Source organism: Dipodomys merriami, unplaced genomic scaffold (assembly GCF_024711535.1).
Source record: "Dipodomys merriami isolate MVZ:Mamm:240054 unplaced genomic scaffold, mDipMer1.0.p SCAF_25, whole genome shotgun sequence".
Lineage (NCBI taxonomy): Eukaryota > Metazoa > Chordata > Mammalia > Rodentia > Heteromyidae > Dipodomys > Dipodomys merriami.
Window position 1 is genome coordinate 8624404 of NW_027203937.1, and position 14935 is coordinate 8639338.

General features: G+C 40.9%; 1 long non-coding RNA gene across 1 annotated transcript in view; it reads right to left on the reverse strand.

Annotated features, from left to right (window-relative positions):
* LOC138836349 (uncharacterized) overlaps positions 1-14615 on the reverse strand; it is a 107751-nt gene extending 93136 nt beyond the window's left edge. Inside the window, exons 1-2 of the long non-coding RNA XR_011374939.1 lie at positions 14595-14615; positions 11778-11832 (exon numbers count right to left, since the gene is read on the reverse strand). This is a non-coding gene — a long non-coding RNA (uncharacterized lncRNA). The remainder of the gene's footprint in view (positions 1-11777; positions 11833-14594) is intronic.
* Positions 14616-14935: the final 320 nt, after the last annotated feature.

Below are 14935 nucleotides of genomic sequence, written 5' to 3' on the forward strand. Positions count from 1 at the left end.
ATAGAGGTATATAGATATATCAAGATAGAGAGTTATATAGTTATATATATGCTATATAGCCATATACCTCTATCTATATCTCTATATCTCTATATAAAAACATGAATGAATGAATCTATATCTATATATGGATAAATAGATATCTAACTATATATGTGTGTGTGTATATATATATGAGAACAGCATAAAGAATATCAATGAGAGCTGTTAATCTATAAGAGAATGAGGAACATGGAAAGAAATACTATCAGGAAGGAATTAGGGTCACAAGAAGAATGACAGATTAAATAAGGTCAAATAGATTGTTTGCAACTATGAGGATAAAACAAAGAAATTTGTTGAAATTGTTTTTGGAATGGAGGAAGGAAGAGTGATAGAGAGGGTAAGATTCATCAGATTACATTATAAACATGTGTGGAAATGTAAAGAAATTTCCCCTGAATAACTAATATAAGCTAATTTAAAAATTAAAACCCCTTGTTTAATTAATAGGTACTAATATAAAGGAGCGAGATACAGACAGACAGACAGACATTAATGGTTCATGACTGTAATCCTAGCTACTCAGATGGCTGAGATCTGATGATCATAGTTTGAAGCCTGGCAGAAAAGTCTGTGAGATCTTATATCCAATTAAGTACCAAAAAGCCAGAAATGGAGTTGTTGCTCAAATGGTAGAGTACTAGTTGTGAGCATAAAAGTTCGACAGCACCCAGCAAGTGAGGTCAAGCCCCAGGACTAGTACAAAAGGAAAAAGAAAAGAGAAACAAAGGGAGGGAGGGAAAAAGGAAGGAACATGGGAGGAAGGGAAGGAAGGAACGTGGGAGGAAGGGAGGTAGGGAAGGGAAGGAAGGAAGGAAGGAAGGAAGGAAGGAAGGAAGGAAGGAAGGAAGGAAGGAAGGAAGGAAGGAAGGAGGGAGGGAGGGAAGGAAGGAGGGAGGGAGGGAAGGAAGGAGGGAGGGAAGGAGGGAGGGAGGGAAGGAGGGAAGGAAAGAAGGAAGAAAAAAAAGAAAAATCCCAGGTTGAGAATGTCATCTACATGCTGCTGCACCTGAAATGACCCCAAGTCTTACAAAAAGACACACAAAAGTCAACCTAATAATCCCTCTCTTCCCCTAAGGTAAGTCCTTATCCTTCACCATTCCTGGGATTCTACGGCTGGGATCATTCATGTTCTTTATGATCCATCCACATATCTCTTCTATAAATATCTTATTCTGCACTGAGTATGGTAATACATCCCTAAAATCCCAGCAGTTGGGAGGCAGAGACAAGAACCCTGTGAATTCCAACCAGGACTACACAGCAAGCTCCAGGCCAGCCTGGACTGCATACAGGCTTCAATGTCTTGATCTTTTGCTGTTCCCCCTATAGCTTGGGGACAACAGACAAGCCTCACAATTGCTGGTTTCCTGTAGAGCTGACATACCATTTGGTGAAACCACTTTACTGCAGCCACCATTAGCTTGATGTATGCATCCTGCAGGAAGAGAGCAGATTAGGACCTAGAGATTCTATAGAGTTACCAATGAGGCAAAACAAAATAAGTAGGACCAATTTTCACACTGTCTTTGCCAAGGAAGCTCCTTTGCACAGATTCCCCTGTGATTTAAACTATATCCTCTGTGGCTTTTCTTCCTGTAATGATTACTTTCCCATCTTATGTCCTTCAGAGAGAGAGAACTCACATACTCGTTCATAGCCTCAAATACTTGACACATTAACTAAGCTCCTATGATTCCTTTGTGTCCTGATTTCATTAACATTTTTAAATTCATTGTTACTAAATTTTCTGTTCTTACACCTGTTTGCATATTTTATCTGGAAGGCAACCTGCCACAGAGTATTGACCTGGAAAGTGAGAACCTGAAAACTCAAAAAATAAACTAGGAATCTGGATGAAGCTAAAAATAATTTCAATCACTCTTCAGAGACGCTGCAGGGGGAAGAGGGGTAGTGGGAAGGGAGGGAGAAAGTCTGTGCAGCTATCACAGTTCAACTTTCTAACATCTAGGTCCTTTCCAGCTCTCAGAATCTTTGAGAGAATGGTTTTTGCTTAATGGGTGAAGTTGCACACCTGTATGCCCAGCTTCATTCTCTGCTTGTCCTCCAGTGGGGGAGATGGAGTATGATTTGCTCCTATATGAAGCACCCAGTCTCTGATGTGTTTGGGAAGCTCCAGTGTGATAGACACAAGGAATTGGCTTGTCCAGGTGACTCTCTTACATTCTGTACAAAGGCTGCAAGACTAAAAACACAAGTCCCCAAACAGCTTGTCACCTAGATTATGAGTATGATTTGGTTTCTCCAGTCAAATGCACTAGTCTGATACAAATTCAGAACTAAGTTTCCTGGGGAAAGAGATTAAAAAGATAAGGTATTGATTATTTCATGATGTAAATCAGCACTGAACTGACTTGGTCCCAAAGCCAGAAAATGTTAGCAGCACCCTCCTAATAGCACAGATTCCCCAATGTGGAAAAGCCATAACTCTGCAGAGGGACATTGGGGACCTATTTCTGGAAGCACAATTTACATTCCATTTCTGCAACCCTCCAGGAAGTTCTGTGACCCATTGTTGATTTGTTTGGGTTAGTTCCCTTTTTTGTTTTTTTTTCATAAACTCCTTCCTGTTTGGCCAAGTAAACCAGATTCTGTTAATTCCAACCACAGGCCCTGAATGACACCTCATATTCTCTTAGATTCCTGCTGGCCTTGCACCTCCCAAGGTTATTCCTCAGACTTAACACTCCCACATTCTTCCTGGCAGTTCAGTTTACCTAAATTCCTGAATTAGGAACTTCTGTTTAGGCCCCAGGAAAGATGCTGAAATTATTGACATGACTAGATCCCTGATCTTTTGGAGCTTATAGTTACAGCATAAAGAGGCAACTGATTGAGTGAACAATCAGAGAGAACAAATCTGCATCAGTGGGAGATACTTACAAATCCAGAAGGTTTTAACTGGAACACACATACACTTGTTCTGGGAAGATCCCTCATTGCTGTGGCACAAGTTTTCATTGAGCACCATTTGAGCATCTGCCTCCTGGGAGGTGAACCCAGGATCAGTAAGCACTTTATGAAGTAATGAGGTTTGAAATATATCATGAACAAAAACCAGTGCTCACCAAACTTGAACTAAAGTCTATAAAGGCAACAAAACACACACACACACACCACCAAGTCTATCCAGTTTCTTCATAATAAAGGCTTTCATTCATTGTTTACACAGTACAAGGGACCACCAAAATGCTGTCTCCAGGGGGAGTCCTCCTCATCTGGAGGATTCTGAGGACTTCGAAGCATGCCTGCTCTACCTCTCATTAATCACTCCATCTACCCAGAACTTTGGGCATGTCTAATCTTTGCTCTAACATCACCCACCTGGTCCTCCTCATTAAAGTGCCTTCCTCATTCTAAACCCCCACACTGCCTTATCTCCCTCTGCCTTATCAAAATTCTACCCATCCTCCACGGCTCAGCACAGACAGGAGTAATTTGTTCCACACTTGTGCTGCAGATCTTTTGACATTTGCATTTTTTAAATTTTATTATCTTTAAGCATTTGTACAAAGGAGTTGTCATTTAATAAAGCAGCTTATGAACACAATGTCTCTTAATCGATATCACCCCTTTCAATATTCTCTCACCCATCCCTCCCAACCTACCCCTCCTTCACTTTTCTTAATTTTGTAGAACATACATTGAATTCTTGACCGAATTCTCCCCCTCCTCCCTGCTTCTTCCCTTGATTCCACCCCACCCCTTTTAAGAACCCTTTTCCTGGTGTTTACTTTGTTGAACCTTGACTTTGCCTTTCGAAGGAGTTCTCCCTTGACTCTATCATACTTCAGTTAATATGTTTGTATACTCAACGTATTTACTTATATGTTTATAAGGTTCTTTTTACTATTTACAGATTTTTTATTTGGACCATTTTCAAACCCCTTAAAAGTCCTAATTTGGCATTTTGTTGAAGAAGGAATTTGAATCACAGTTCCTGTGAGGCTGAATGTGCAGGGGGAAAAAATGACACTGAACCAACAGAGTGATAAACTTCGGTATGAACAAGGCTTTAGAGCATAAAGAAGAGAGAATGCTGGAGCTTCCTCAGAGCCTTACATTCTAACTTGGCTTTTCCCTCTCAAGCGTAGTCCTCTACCACACCTGAGCCACACCTTTCCTTCCAGCTTTTTGCTGGTTAATAGAGTATATGAGTCTCAAGAATTTGTTTGCTTGGGCTGGCTTCCAACAGCAATCCTCTGATCTCAGCCTCCTCAGAGTAACCAGAATTACAGGTGTGTGTCATCAGTGCCCAGCTCTTTATCTTGATAGAAAAAGGGATTTGTAGGGCCTGGAATCTGGTTCCCAAACCCCAAAAGAAAGGTCTAGGAGCATCAGGAGGTTCAGGCTCAGCCTGCTCATAAGGGGAAAGAAGAGAGCTCCACAATGAGGGTAGGAACAAGGGGGCAGGTCAGAAGTAGGGCTAGTTAAGGGCCAAGACTCAGGCATTAATTGGTAGGTAGGAGCTGAAAGTCTTGGAGCTAGAGACTTGAGGGGTACTCAGGAATTTGGCTTCTTGTGTCCATAGTCTTTAGTTATAACTACTGAGCTAGCCTGGTAGAGTCATAACAGATTTCCTAGATTTTATGCCAGAAATATAAGACTGTAAAGAAACCCTTAAGTGCAGAGGTCCAAAGGCCTGGGCAGGCACTCTCAGAAACATGTACAACTACTAGATACCATGAATGCCCTCTCCCTAGCACCTTCACTGGGGAGCTGGGGTCCTGTTTCTTTCATACTACATGGCCAGGAATTCCTCATCCTGATGTTCCTGATATACATGGAACTATTGATCAAAGTGGAGCAAATGCAGCATTAGTCCACTTCACTATGTTGGTTGGGACAGGAGTAAAATCAAACTCAACTGTTCTCTGAGCCTTTTCTCTTTGGGCTTTTGGACTTGGAATCAGAGACAATTCAGTCTCTTTAGATATATTAATCATATCTTTCAGATATAACAATTCGGAGCTTTCAGAGCCTGTTTCCCTACCACTTTGGAAATAAAATTCTGTAGTTGAATAATATAAGTTGTAAGGTATATTAAATAGGTAGGTTTCATTAGGTAGCCAATGAAGAGAACACCACGCGCTATTCAGGCAGGAAAAGAAGGGAAAAGAAGTTTATTTACCAAACTGCTGCCCCAGCCATGCATGGTGGAAAGGCATGGCTGAAAAGGCAAGGTGGTGGGGGTGGGGGGACCCACCTCTGGGCCAGGACTTATCTAGGCCAGGGACAGGAAGAGGTGTGGCCAGGTGGGGGAAAGCTGTGGCCACACTGGATCTGGATGTGACCTCAGGGTCTGGGACCCTCCTTGGGAGGCATGTGACCAGAGGTGGCCCAGGATGTGACCTAGCAGGAAAGGAAGGTCACTGCTTCCAGGTCTGCCAGTTACCTAGGTAACAGATACTGGGCAGAAACTTAGCCAAGAGGGAGGGAGGTGTCCCTGTTCAGACCTTACATAAATAATAGTAATAACAACTAACATTTCTGAAGGTACCAGGCACTATGCCAAGCCCTCTATGCTCACTACCTCAAGGAATACACACAACCACCCCAGGACGGTAATGCTATCATCAGTCCTTATTTACTGTTGAGGGAATGGACACAGCAAGGTTAAGTAACTTGCTCCAAGTCACACATCTAGTAACAAAGTTTGTCTGATTCTAGAGCCCATTGTCTCAACAGTTGCTCTAGCCCTTGAAGAGCTGGTAAGCTGAAAGAGAAATGTGAGAGACAGTAAGCAGCCTGGTCATGTTCAAGTCTCTGTTTTAGCAGTTCCTGAAGCCAACTTGCATCTGCAAACCACCTCTGTACAAGGTTTACAAGGTTAGTTCCTGATAAGAGCAATGAAATAACTCCTGCCTCTTCCCAGCATGCAGTGTGCTGGCCACCTACACCTTTTTTACTCTTAGCCTACTCTTCCCATCCCCACTAGATGGCGAGAATGAGATTCCAATTACAAAAGAAGTCCTATTTTTACATTTTTCCAATATCCTCCTAGTGTCCTCAGGGAAAGAGTGCATTCTCTGTGTAACATGCAACAAGGTCCTCTGGAGTCTCACTCTTCATGTATTACTATTCCTGTGCCTTCCCATGGTGCCCTGCAACTAGAGGGGAAAAAGCAAATTGCTGGACTTCCATGAGCCTGTCACTTTCCTGCTACCATTGTGTCTGAGTTTTCCCCAACTGCTCACAGTGGCTCGTAGGATAACCTTGTGTCCTGCTACTCTGGCTGGGTGCTGTCACTGTCTGCTCCAGAGGCACAAATCTAAGCACTAAAGCTCAGAACCTCAGCACACTCACAAAGGTCTGACCTAGCGGACTCCTAAACGCTATTCCATTTCCTTTCATTGTACTTCAACTACACGGGACCCTGCTACTTAACTGGAATAATATACAGGAAAATGCCTAGTACATTGCCTACAACATATTGTTGCTCACTATGTGCTATTTTCCTTCCTTCCTGTCTTCCTCTCCGGGTAACCCTATTGCTGAAAAGCAATTGTCGTCACACTGTCTACATAGCAGCATCTCAGGCCAGACTGTCTACCTCCTCTGCCTTATGGCATATCAGGCCTTTTGTCTAGTACTGGGATCTGACAAAAATAGTTCTGATGCCTTAAGGTGGGTGCTATTTCAGTTCTAGGTCTGTGGCTTCAGGAGGTTATTAAAGGGTCCAGCCATAAGAAGGCAGAGATCTAGAAGTTGACAAGCCAGCAGGTCCAGTGAGACTTGCCACACAGCACCTTTCCCTGACTCTAGATTCACTATAAAAAGAGTTAGCTCTCTGCTATGACATTCCATCATCACGGCAATTCTATTTGTGTGAGCAGAAGAAAGAGGACTAGAGCATCCCATTCTGCAACAATTGGAACAATTACTCCTTAAATGGGATAATTATAGTTTGATCACTTTGCAGGCAAAGTGAAGATTGCTTCCAAGGTTTGCTTCTCCTTGTGGGAAGTTTATGTGGAGCAACTGCTTATGTTCCAGGGCCATAGGTTGCAAATGTCAAAGCAAGATAGAAGTATCTTCTAGATATTTCCAAAAGGACAACAAAGATTTTATTTTTGTAATGTGCTACTAAGTTTAAGGGTAAGCCAAGGCAATTATTTGAATAACTAAAGCCAGAAAAACTAGTATGTTAATCAGTTCTTTCTTGATAAATCAAATTCTTGAGATTTTATTCCATGGATATCTGGCTCTGCTGTTTATGGTAACTGACACAGAACATATGGCAGGAGAGTATAGTAGAATGGAGTCATTCACCTCATGGCAACCAAGAAGAGGGGAAAAAAGACAGGTAGGAGGAGCCCGGGAACAATATGACCTGCAAAAACATGCCCGTGAGTGACCTACTTCCTATACCTAGGCCCTGCTTCCTACGGTATCCAGAGCTTTCCAAAACAGCACCATCAGTTGGGGAACAAACCTTCGATACATGAGCCTCTAAACCATAACTACTCTTTGCCTATGCCTATCGACTTAAGAGCTGGCTGTCTTATCAGAACCATGCTGACATCTTGGCACCTATTTGATTAACATGGAAAATTAAATAGTGTCTCTATCAAGGCCTTGAAAACAGAAAAAAAACCATATTCAGATTATGCAAATAAATATTTTATGCTATCTACATATATGTGTGAGTGTGTGTGTGAACAAGAGAGATGCCTAAAGACATTTCTATTTCTGCTCTATTTCTTTGTAGCTCTTCCCAATTCTACATTAAGATGTTTCTGTAGAGCTACATAAGGACTCTGTTCTGTACATCTGCTTTTTTTTTTGGTCCAGTCATGGGGTCTGAACTCTGGGCCTGGGAGCTGTCCCTCAGCTCTTCAGCTCAAGGCTAGTGCTCTACCACTTGAGCTACAGCGCCATTTCCAGCTTTTTTCTTTTTTGCTTATGTGGTGCTGAGGAATCAAACCCAGGGCTTCAGGCATGCAAGGCAAGCGCTCTACCACTGAGCCACCTTCCCAGCCCCTGTACATCTGCTTTTAATGACTATCTTCTATTTTGAGGCTTCAAGAATTAATTTCCTCTGTTGTTTTTCTAAGTCCACAGCTTAAGTGCTGACTGGGTCACTATATAAATATTCTATGGTCCTAATGGCTCTTATTCCTAATGTCCCAATGCAAAGATTACATAATAGTCAAAAAGGTTCACAGTACTGCTAATGTCTCTGCAGCTGCTATCTGCTGACATTCCCACAGGTAAGAACAGAGCAGTGATACATAATCATCTGGCTTCTAGAGGGAGAACTTAACTCACAAGTGAGGAGTCACCTTCAGGAATCTCCCACACCATGAGAGAGCTTCTACCCAGACTATGTCTGGTGTCTCATAAACACTCTCCTCCCAACCTCATCCCACATAAGACAACTTCAGTTTCTCTATTTCTAATTCTCTTAAGTATGGTTCGTCCATATTCTCATAAAAGGTAGTAAGAATATCCTTCATCATCTCTGTCTTCCATGGATAAACACTTCACCCTTTTCATAAAGAATTCTTCATCTATTTCCTTCCAGATAGTCTCAGGATGAATAATGTGACTCTGTTGGGTGAGTAATCTGAACAGATCTGATCAGAGTCCCTCCCTGGCAATAGAGATTTGGAATTCAATAATTCCAGACTCAGATGACCATTCTCTTACACAGGGGAGATATAAACACAAACACTGTGGTATGGACATTTCATGTCTTCTGAACTTGGTATCTGAGAAAACTAGTACAAAGAAACAAGACAGTAGACAAAGAAAAAAGTGGGGACAAGAGATGAAGAGAGTTTTGGTTTCCAGAAACATTCCAAGCCCCAGTTCCAATCCTCCTGAGACATCTCCCTCAATCATGATGCAGTGATACCTTTAGATTTCTTGAGCCATATATATTTAATTGATGTTTTATATTTCCCTTTTGCGAGATCTGCACTTGCCTGTCAAAATCATGCTAATAAATGCTATGCTTCTTGTGAAAAATCTACAACAAAGGCTTGCTCCTCATTTCTCATAAAAACTCAACAACATCACTGATAACAGCAATAAAGAATATTCCTAGGGACATATTTCAAAGCTGTGTAGTGTAAAAGAAAGATACTCTCTCAGGTCATTCACAGGATCAAATCAAATCACTACAAACTGAATAGCATTCAACAGGTTCATTACCTTTTGGGCATCAGTTCTACTTTTTTTTTTTTTTTTGACGGTCGTGGGGCTTGAACTCTGAGCTTGAGCTCTGTCCCTGCGCTCTTCAGCACAAGGCGAGTGCTCTACCACTTGAGCCACAGCGCCACTTCCAGTTTTCTAGTGGTATATTGGAGATAAGAGTCTCACAGAGTTTCCTGCCCAGGCTGGCTTTGAACTGCAATCCTCAGATCTCAGCCTCCTGAGTAGCTAGGATTACAGGTGTGAGCCACCAGTGCCCAGCCAAGCTCTACATCTTAAAGTGTGAACAGTAACTGCTACTAGGCATTGCTTCCTGGGGATTAAAGTTCATGTCTCAAGAGTGCCTAATACCCTCTACCCCAGGGGATGCTAATGATAAGAAAATGTTTCTAATTCGCTAAATCTCTGTTTCCGAGTTTGCCACAAGTAGGTCACCAAAATCACTGAACCTGATTTACAAGTTCCCATGGTAAGGTTAAAAATATAGAAATTATGTGCATAGGAAAAGTCCAGCTTTCTTCATTATCAACATTAACACCTACTTCTAATAGAATCAAAGAAAAAGAATTGAAGCTTTTCTCAAAAAGTTACAGAATTACTATATGACCCTCCAATTTCACTCCTACACACATATCCAGACAACTAAAAACATATGCTCAGGGCTGGGAAGGTGGCTCAGTGGTAGAGTGTCTGCCTTGCATGCATGAGGCCCTAGGTTCGATTCCTCAGTACCACATAAGCAAAAAAGCCGGAAGTGGCTTTGTGGCTCGAGGGGTAGAGCACTAGCCTTGAGCTGAAGAGCTGAGGGACAGCGCCCAGGCCCAGAGTTCAAGCCCCACGACCGACCAAAAAAAAAAAATGCTCAAATAACTATGTGGATGTGTGGACATCCAAGTTCACAGAAGCGCCATCCACAACAGGGGAAAGGTTAAAAGAAAGAAAGCTCAAATGCCTATCAATAAATGATAGATAAACTAGGATATATACAGATAACAGATTATTCATCAAAGAAACCAATGGAATATTGACACATTGTACAACACAAGTAAACATCTAGAACATTTTGCTGGACAATAAAAAAAGCCATACACAAAACATCACATACTGTATAGTTCACTTGATATGAAATATCCAGAATAAAACCACAAAGCCAGACAATAGATGAGTGTTAGCCAGGGGCTAGAAGGGGCAAGGAAGGGGGAAACCTGTTTAATATGTAAAGGCTTTAAGTTTAGAGTGATTAAAACACTTTAGAACAAGATAGAGGTGAATTGAACAGCAGTGCGAATATACTAAAGGCCATCAGATTGTTCTTTTTACAATAATTCATTGTATGTGAATTTTACCTCAGGTTTTTGTTTTTTGTCAGTCCTGGGGCTTCAGTAAGTTATTTCTTTAAACACATTGGCTACATGGTCTGGGGATACAGTTCAAGGGGTAGGGCAAGTATGAGGTCCTGGATTCAATGTCCAGTAGTGAAAAAGGAAAAAAATGCTACATTATGGAAGGATTTAACAGTAGAAAAGACCTTGGTGATAAAAGCTGAAAACAAGAGCTGGGAACTTGGTTCAAGTGTTGGAACACTTGCTTCAGCAAGCATGAGGTGCTGAGTTCAAATCTCAGTACTTAAAATGCTAATAAAAGCTGAAAATCGTATAATAGCAACAATGAAATCAGTGAAGGGGCCCCAGATTCTCCCCACAGTAGAACAGATCAGCTATTTGACATAACTCTTTGGAGTCAGCGCTCCTCCCCAGAACCTAAGGAAATAGCAGTAAAAGGCACACCCTAGAAATGAGTAGACATGCTGTCACTTAATAAGTCAGCACCTCTCACTAAACATCAAGTTTCTTCAGCTACAAACCCAGTGAGTGAGCTTACATGACGCTTGCAAAGCTCACTGAAAATAATGAATATAAAGATACTTATAACCCACCATAAAAATAGTTTACTCTATGATTCAACATTCAAATTCTAACTTACTTGTTCTATGTCCCTTGGGTTAGTTACCTTTTCTAAATCTACCTTTCAAACCTACCTTACAAAGTTATTGTAAGCATTGGAAAAAACATATGCACATCTAGAATGTGCTTAGTATATTGAAGTTATTATTAAGTAGGTACGAACAATTCCAGTGGCAAAGGGAAGAAATAAGAGAAAATGAATCAAATGGATATGAGGAATGAAGCAGAAGGGTTATGACCAGCGCACACATATGATGGCTGAAAAGGAACAAACATGTCAGCTAGAAATGATGTGTGCTGTCCCTTCCCTCTCGGGCATTCACAGCACACGTTATCAATCAATCGTGATGCACCAAGCTGTGGGCTCACAATATTCATTGCTTTGTTCCAAGCAGCCACTGTAAATTGAAGAGCTCTGACAAATGAATAAAACTGTAAAACAGTTTGAGCAGTGATATGAGGTTATGTATTCCCAACCATATACATGATTTCACAACTAATGCTAGTACCAATACAAACTAATAGAAGAAACCAGATGCTTTCCTTATACACAATGCAGCACAATGATTAATTCTCAATTCCATTACTTACTTGTACTTGGACCTGGGACAAGTCAGTCCGGCTTTCCAAACTTTAGTTTTCCCATCTGTAAAACAAAAGCAATGAAACTCAGTTTATGGAGCTCAAATGAGCAATTGTATACATACAAAAGTACATGAGCATCTTCACACAAAGCAGAGGAGAGTGGGCATAGTAGCTCATAAGCCGCTCAGCTGCTTAGGAAGCTGAAATCAAGGGGATCACGGTTCAAGGATAGCCCAAGCAAAAAGTTCAGACCATATTTCAACTAATAAAGGGGTAAGTGCAGCACCTGGGAAAGTGGCTCAGTGGTAGAGCGCTTGCCTTGCACGCATGAGGCCCTGGGTTCAATTCCTCAGCACCACATAAGCAGAAAAAAAATGGAAGTGTTGCTATGGCTCAAGTGGTAGAGCACTAGCCTCGAGCTGAAGAGCTGAGGGACAGTGCCCAGGCCTAGAGTTCAGGCCCCACAACTGACAAAAAAAAAAAAGAAGAAGAAGAAGAAGAAATATTGAGAACCAGCCTCACCTCTTCCAATCTCACCCTCTGTATCTACCCTTAACCCATTGCTTCAGCCATTTTCTTTCCTGCCAAATTAACCTGGCTTTCTCACCCACTTCCCAGCTTTTGCAAGACCTATTGCCTTTGGAACACAACATAGATCATGTCACTATCATTAAATCCATTTAACTAAACTTCCTTTTTACTTTTCCTTCCAAAGTAAATCTTTCCCAGGGCTTCCAGTTTAGGGTAGCTTCCTATCAGCATTCCCTGGACAACCTGTACTTCCCTTCATCATAGTACTTATTACAATTATACTGAGAACAACCTGAGGATGGGACTGTGTCTTGGACTAGCACAGTATCTAACCATAAATTCATTCAATAAGGTTGTCTGAAAGACTAATCAGCGAATGTAATATTATAAAGTAAATGATGTTTTGACAGGTCTATTCCTTCATTTAGTGATTCTCCCTTTGACTTACAGTAATCGGCAAACTTGTAATTGTCAATAATGATTTCCTAATACAATCAGGAAAAAAAAAGATTTCCCCAGTTTTTCAGGAGGTAGAAAGTAGTGATCATTTTCAAGCCATGAAAATAAAAAAAAAATGTGTTATTAACACAAATCTACCCAAAGCTTTTGGGCTCCTCTGATTCAGGAATTACACAAAATCTTCAAAATAAGAACAAAACTCTCCTGTTCTTTCCCAGAGACTCCCCCTAGTGTCAAGAACTCAAAGAAGAAAAAGCCCACGAGGCCCAAAGCTGTTTCATAGTGTTTATTCAGCTGCTTAAAAAATATATATATATGTGCATATATATATGATATATATACATATGATATATATATACATATATATGATACATATATATGTATATATATATGTGTGTGTGTATATATATATATATATGCAGGGGCTGGAAAGGTGGCTCAGTGGTAGAGTACTTGCCTCGCATTCATGAAACCCTGGGTTCAATTCCTCAGCACCACATAAGCAGAAAAAGTCGGAAGTGGTGCTATGGCTCAAGTGGTAGAGTACTAGCCTTGAGCTGAAGAGCTGAGGGACAGCTCCCAGGCCCAGAGTTCAGGCCCCACGACTGACCAAAAAAGAAAAAGCATTAGGGTGAGATGATGAAAGGGACAATATTAATCAAGATGCGTGATACTCATAAACTGACATATTGAATTGAAATGCCTTTGTATAACTACTTAAAGATAACTTTATACAAACATTAGTGGCCTGTGCCTATAATCCTAGCTGCTCAGGAGGCTGAGATCTGGTGATTGTGGTTCAAAGCAGCCCAGGCAAGAAAATTTATGAGACTCTTATCTTTCGTTAACCACCAAAAGCTAGAAGTGGAGATGTGGCTCAAATGGTAGAGTGCTAGCCTGGAGCAAAGAAAGCTCAGGGACAGTGCCCAGGTTCTAAGTTCAAGCTCGAGGACCAGCACACACACACACACACACACACACACACACCACACACACACACACACACACACACACACACTTTTTAACTAAATTTTTAATAATGCATTGGGGATTCATTCACATTACATATTCTAAGAGAAATGGACTGGCAAAATTGAATGCTCCAAGCTATATCCTCTCTTCTTTTTTTTTGTTTTTATTTTTTATTTTTTTTATTGTGAAAATACCATACAGAGGAGTTACAATTACATGGGCAAGATAATGAGTACATTTCTTTTTTTTTTTTTTAATCCTCTCTTCTTGAAGTTACCTAAAACTACAATTAACAGTACTGGGTGGCAACCTCAATGCCATCTCACACAATTGTGCCCTATCTCATTCCTATAACCCTGGACCTTAGAGGAAAAAGTATAGAGTGCTTAGGGGAGTTCTGGAATTTCAAATGCATAAAGAAATTGTGTTGGCCAGGCACTGGTGGCTCACGCCTGTAATCCTAGCTACTCAGGAGGCTGAAATCTGAGGATAGCAGTTCAAAGCCAGCCCAGGCAAAAAAGTCAGTGAGACTCTAATCTCCAATTAACCACTAGAAAACCAGAAGTGGCACTGTGATTCAAGTGATGGAGTTTTCACCTTGAGCTGAAGAGCTCAAGGACAGTGCCAAGGCCCAGAGTTCAAGCCCCATGACCAATAAGAAAGAAAAGAAAGGAAAGGAAGAAAGGAAGAAAGAAAGAAAGAAAGAAAGAAAGAAAGAAAGAAAGAAAGAAAGAAAGAAAGAAAGAAAGAAAGAAAAAGAAAGAAAGAAAGAAAGAAAGAAAGAAAGAAGGGAAGAAAGAAAGAAAGAAAGAAAGAAAGAAAGAAAGAAAGAAAGAAAGAAAGAAAGAAATTGGTAAATACCTTTGACTTTGACTTCTGCTGCAAATTTATCTGCTTGAAATTGGCTCAGCAGTTTTTCTCCCACTCACTAATGACAGTTTATCTTGAGTTAACTGAAAATAGGAAAATGGGAAATGGCTTCAGACATGGCTGATAAAAAGTAAGATATATCTAACTTGGTGTTCTTAAGGCTAAAAATATCATAAAAGTAATTCTTTGCTTTTATTTTTTTTTAAATGGAACTGACTACCCTCACTATTCTAATGTCTGAGATAGAGATGAACTAGGCTAATTTCAGTGTGACTGTTTCTCATGACCAGGCCAACTAATGACCCTGGGATAAAAAATAATCCATTGCCAAG